General features: G+C 49.2%; 1 pseudogene; it reads right to left on the reverse strand.

The window, feature by feature from the left end:
• Positions 1-1,860: 1,860 nt before the first annotated feature.
• LOC141417391 (pyrethroid hydrolase Ces2e-like) lies at positions 1,861-5,719 on the reverse strand (annotated as a pseudogene).
• Between the last annotated feature and the right edge of the window lie 805 nt (positions 5,720-6,524).

Here is a 6,524-nt window from a genome sequence, read left to right on the forward strand (position 1 = left end):
GAAGCAGGGTCCAGGACATAGTAAATGTACAGGGGTGTGAGGATGAGCACTGGGGTGCAAGAAGTGTCCTGATACTGGATGTGGGGGTGACTCCATGCCCCATACATTTACATAAATTTACCAACTATGCAGGTATATGGGTGAATTTAATTACATGTAAATTCTTCCTCGATAAAGGTCTAATGAAATAACTGCTGAAATGCGAGAAGTTCCCTGGGGACCCCCTCTGGAAGCATGCTGTGCATCGGCAATCCTGTAGCCACACAGGGCCTTGTGTGCAGCAGGAGCTCAGTGATGTCTCAGGACACAGTGCAGGAGTCCTGTCACTCACACTTCTCTTGATTTTGCCCAGCTTCTTACTACAGTCTTCATGTTATCCTTGTCTGCTACCTACCTGGTACACTAGGCAACATGGGAATCTTCATCTTTCACCCTAACAAGTCCTGAGGCCCTGAGTTGGGTTTCAATACAGTGGATGAAAGAAATGGGATGTGATCTGGCCCCAGAAGACTTGTTGGTTAGAGGTAGGACATGGTAGATCCTAAGGTCTATAGGAAGAGGGACACAGCCTCAATTACACAGAGGAAATGGTTTTGGGGAGGTCAAAGAAACAGTGTTAGTACAATTTGGCATCTTTGTATATAGCATAAAATGCAACATCAGGCCAGTGAGAAACACACCTGCCTCTTCACGGTACCCCTGAGATGGCAAATGTTCAAGGGGTTAAGGGATATGCCCAGTCCTGCTCCTTGCAAACTAGGGGCCAGTCACAGCTTTAGGAAAGAAATAGAACAATGAATGGGTTGTTTCAATGCCACCATAAATGACATTGAATCTACAGGAGCATAGTGGGACATTTCAGTAGTCAGGTTCCTTGGAGCTCATAATTGGGAGCTCTAGGTACTGTTGTCTGACATACTGTGTGCTTCACATTCATATATTGAAATCTAATGTCTGATGTGATGTTATTCAGAGTCCTCAGGACTTTGCATGATATTCAGATGATATGCACCTCTTTAGGAGGTGATGAACTCATGAGGATCATCATTTATACTTTCCAAAACGTTTGGACACAGGTGCCATCATTTATCCAGAGACAGAGCCCTTATTTCACACCAAATCTGGTTAACCCTCACCATGGAATTCTCAGTCTCCAAAACTGTGAACAAGCTGCTCTTGCTTTTAAATAACCAGCATATGATTTTTTGTGGGTTTGTTTTTGAAAACAGGGGGTTATTGCAATGTTTCTCTGAATACCTAGAACTCCTGGGATTGCAAACCTCTTGTGTGTCTCCCCAGTAGCTTGGATCACAGACCCTCCCCACAGTGCTGCGTACCTCTTATGATAATCCTGTTGTACCAGCTGAACTCAAAATACCACCGAGCTTTTAGTACAGGGGTTTCTATTGGCCCCTTACAGATGAGAGAGAAAACGGGACTTTTCTAGAGGTGAACATGAGATTTTTGACCCCCTGATGTGGATAACATTGCTCAAAGCAGCTTCTTTATTTGAATGGAATTGTGGATTGGGAGGATAGGGAGAGGGAAGGCTGGAAGAGGAACAAGTTGAGCCTGAGAGGAAGGGTCAAGGGCCAGTGTTGTGTGGAATTGTGCGATCATGCATTGGGCCTCATCCATCCACATTTTCATATGGCCATTTATTGCGTACATCTAAGAAGAGAGGGCTCAGGGCGACGTGTCAAGGAACATTATGCAGTGAGTTATTTATAAGTATAGGCTGAGTGAAGGGATGTATGACTACCGGACAGTGGGAGTCAACCTCAGCTCCTACCTGGGTGTGTGGCACCTCAGGCTGATGCCATCTGACCTCAAGCCCACTCCCTCCCTGGACACAGTGTGCTACAGCTCTTAATGATTCTTCTTAGGCCCTGTAAGCTCCACAATCTTCCGGGGCAGGGTCTTGGTCCAGAACTGCAGCCTGTCAGCCTTCAGGGCCTGGCCCAGTGCAGGCTGGATGTCCAGCTTCAAGTACTGCTCATCGTGATGGAGCCTAGGCCAGTGGGGCAGGTCCCCACTGTTGGGGTTCCTGTGGACACACATCCCAGTAGGGTTAGTTGGGGACATTCTGATACTAAGCTCCAGATCTCGGTCAGGCCAAGCAACCAGCAGGCTAGGGGTGTGTAGAGACTGAAAGCCACATCCTATCTAGACAAAGGAAAGTAAGGACCCGGTGTTTGGAAATGTGGGACGCAGCCAATTGGCATATTTGTCCCTTCTTCTCTGACGTAGGCTCTGATAATGACATAGTACACTGGACCAACTCTCATGTCTCTTGGACAAGGGCCAAATGACTGGCACTCACATCGTGACCTCCTCCTAGAGGTTGGGGAGAGAACAATCCTATGATTAAGGACGCGTGCATGGTAATGAGGCCACCCCAGATGAGAGGAGCTCTGGATGAGCCCAATGCAGGGATTGGGGTGGGTGGGGTGCTCTCACCCATTCCGAGCAAAGTTGGCCCAGTACTTCATCATCCTTCTGCTTAGCAGCTCCTCCTCCTCAGTGAAGTCACCTGCATAGAGGAGGACAAGGTCAAGATTTGGCCACCATATCAGGGTACCCAATCAGTCTCCACCCTCAACTCCCTCCATATCCTGACACTGGACCCCAGGCCAAGTCTTGTTCTCTCTGCTAACACTCAGGGCCAGCCCCTCCTTTGCCCTTCGCGTATGCATTCCAACCTTGAGCTTTATCTGTCCTGAGATCTTTCCGGACCTAGCAGCCCCTTCTTTACTCTAACTCTGGGATATCCTTTAGGAACAATCATGCTGTTGAAGCACCCCCGAAAAATGCATACGTGACACTATGGGAGGTGCAGATATTAGAAGGAGCAGGCTAGAGTCTGTGAGAGCTTGGATTGTAAACAAGTGGTATTTGGGGCTACAAGTTGGTGCACATGTGATTCTGTCACTTTCTGAGTCTCAGTTTTCCATTTGTGGACAGCAAGGACAATCACCCATCTGGTCCAAAGCAGGGTCCATCCCAATTAATGGAAATGAAGAAAACTCACTCTTGCTGTTCAAGAAGTATCTGAAGACAAAAGAAACCTCATCGCCATGGTCAGCCTTCACGTGGGGCGGCCTGATGTCCTTGAAAATGCTGGGCTGATGCTGGAACTCATAGAAGTAGACAGGGGCATGGGAACCTAGATGTGTGGACAGGTTGGAGTGTAGTGGTCTGTCACCTTGAACTGTCCTTTCTCACCATTACTGAAGTGTGAGCTAGGACCATAGCTGTCTGGAATCTGGATGATGAGGAGGGGAGCTCCAGGCTGCATCAGGCCCAGTGGGAAGGCCTTGCTTCAGTCATGGCCTTGGGCTTCCAAGCTGTGTGGCCTTGGAAGAGTCACTGACTGTTACTGACTCAGTATGTCTTCTGTAAAATGAGGTGACATCTCTCCCACATTAGCCATGACAATGTGCTGATATGTGAAACATCAAATGCGTAGCACTCAGAGCTGATAAGGACGTGGATGGGGACCAGGACACCACAGAGCTCACCTGGGACCACAGGTCTGGGTTCCCCAATGGCAGTCAGGCCTCAGTCACAGAAGTACTCACGTTGAAAATGTGCTACTTGGAGTGCAGGCATCACAAACGTGAAGTCTGCCATCATCTCATAGAAATGGGCTTGGAGGATCTGTGGGTCCTCAGTGTCCCCCACGTATTCTTCCATCAAGAGACCACCACAACCAGCAGGCAACCCCTAGCACAGGGGAATCAGGGAGAGTCATCATAGACATAATCCGGGACATGGAGTAAGGTGCCTCAGGGTGGGGAGATTGGGCCTGGGACTGGACCAAGTATACTGGGCAAGGTCCACCTGTGGAGTGACCCCCACCAGAAACACTCACATCCTTCAAGTTTTCTTGCAATACTAGGGTTCCTCAGGCCCAATGCTCGCTGGTCATGGGGTCTAGGCACTTGAGCCCCAGCATTAGTCCAAGCCCACCCTTTATTCCTTGAGTTTACTGCACCAGCAAGATATCTTGGGATATCTCTCCAATGGCTTCCAACCCTGGATCCTCACTCACCATGTTTGCTGTCGTGCTCTCCATAATAGCAGGCAAGGTTCCTCTGTTGATTTCTTTTATGGTTTCAGAGTAGCCCAGGTACTGGGTGTGGAAGGAGACTTTAAGTAATGCCATTAAGCCACATACTGCTAGGCCTCCTCCCCACTGCATGAGATTCCTAGGGTCCCAGGAGTTGGAATTGAGACTTACATTGGGGAGGATGAAGCCAAACTCATCAGTGTTGACACCTATGATGCTGGGGAGGGGTTGAAAATCCGCAGAGACCAACAGCTCCTGGGGGTGCCTGGGTAGGAAGGCCCCATCTACCATCCAGGCATGGTCTTGAAAGGCTGAAGGGGCATTCAAGGTCAGGGATCCAGGTCAGGCACATGACATTTTCTCAAGCAATTGAGTTAATTTTACCCATTCTAAATTCACCCCAGGATGCTCACACCCATCCAAAGAGATCTTATACGTAGTTTAGTCTCTCTTGGTCTCCATTTGGCATTCATGGCTTAAGGGAACAATGTTATGAAGGAGAGGTCATTATTTCAGTCTAGTAAGGACTGACTCCTCAAACCCTATATATTCTCCCTTTCCCCATACCCACACTATCAGCCTGACCTTGTTAATAGCCAGAATCTCCTCTTCACTCTTGCCTCTCAGGCAGTGCACCAGGGCCTCTTAGTTTACCTGCCACAGGCAGACAGGTTGGCAACCACCTGTAAGGAAACAGGGCAAAGGCTGACTCATCCTTTCACACATGAGGAAGTTTTCCCAGACTCCACCATGCTCCATGTGTCAAGATATCTCCAGGGTATAGTGTATGGCTTGCTGCACATGTGAAATTGTTTCCACATCCCTGATGTTTAGAGATCAGGGATGCATAGGACACCCTAACTGCTTACAAGTTTCTGCTCATGAAAGGGGTCCCAGGGTGGCAACTTTCCTGACAAGAGAACACACTTAGCCTCTATGAGGCAGGGGGTGTGCATTCTCAACTTTGAGCCTTTCACCAATTCATAGGACAGAGACATTTTCCAAAGGACCTCCATGGAGCTAGAGAATCTGAGGATTAGGCACCTTTAGTCTGGGGTAGTTGAAGTCACTCACTGTGTAGACCACTTCAAAAGAGCTGGAGATGAGGTCTGGCAGCAGAGCCTCCCCACTCTCCATGATGGCATCATGGAAGAGTTTGGGACATGGGGGACATGACAAGTGAGGACATGCTAGTGCCACCTGCAGACTCGCCAATAATGGTGACTCGGGCAGAGTTGCCCCCGAAATGGGTGATATTCTTCTGGACACAATGAAGGGCGGCCACCTGGTCCAGGGAGCCCCGGTTGCCAGATGTGTGCTGGTCTCCAGTGCTGAGAAGTGGCAACGGTAAGGGTCACAGGTCTGTCCTGGGCCTACCCTGTTCCCACTCTCCTGTCCACCCCTAGGCTCACCTGAAGAAGCTCAGGACACCCAGGAGATACTGGATAGCGACCACCACCACATTCTCAGTGGCTGCCAGTATGGAAGCATCATATGAGGAAGCCATGCCTGCAACCAGTGCACCTCCATGGATCCACACCATCACCTGAGGAAATCAAGACAGAGATCACACGTTCTGACCCAGCCCATACCCTCTCTGGGCTCTCCCTATACTCACTTCGGCCTGTGCACCTGCCCATATAGGAAGAACTATCTCAATTCCCCCTGACCTGAACCATGCATTAGGGACACAAGATCACTCAGTATTACTTTTTGGTGCCACCCCTTGAACCCAATCCTGAACTAATGCCTTCAAGACTGGAATAATGGTGCCATTATTCCAGAAACATATGAAGAGAAAAGAGAAGTGGTATTTCTCTGAGTGGCTCACTTAACAATAATGAAAAAGGTCACCTGACTTCATTGGCACAATAGATGATCAATGGCTGGGGACTTGGGTGATATCAAAGATGAGCACTTGGGCACCTGCATGGGTTGTCTGGGCCCAGTTCTTAGGGAAAACTCTCAGTTCCTCAAAAGGCTAAGGCCTCTGACCTCAGACTTGTTGGAGCTGTCAGGACTCTGTTCCCATACTATGGTTGGTTTCACTTTCTGGGTGCGAAGACTTTGTGGACATGGCGGTGAGAGACTCACAAGTAGTGCATGAATAATTGGGGACCTCTTTCCCATAGGGAAGTAGGACATCCCTTAGGCCAAGCGCAGACTAACTGGGCACACCAACCCTCCCATAGAGTCTCCAGCTGGAAGCACATAAACGTGATCTTTGGCCAATGGCACCTGGCCCTGTCCGTTGGCACAATCACTGTGGAGAATAGGTTTCCCAAGGAGGCTCCCTGTTGCCCTACTAGGGACCTGCAGTATCTGCTGCTGGAGCCAGGAGCACTCACATTTCATGGAGCCAACCTGGACCTTTCCCATAGACACCTTCCCTGGTGGCAGAGAACACCGGGAATAAATGGACCAGGGCACAATTTTCTCTCAATTCCTACCA

The sequence above is a fragment of the Castor canadensis genome, chromosome 15, assembly GCF_047511655.1.
Source record: "Castor canadensis chromosome 15, mCasCan1.hap1v2, whole genome shotgun sequence".
NCBI classification, from domain to species: Eukaryota; Metazoa; Chordata; class Mammalia; order Rodentia; family Castoridae; genus Castor; species Castor canadensis.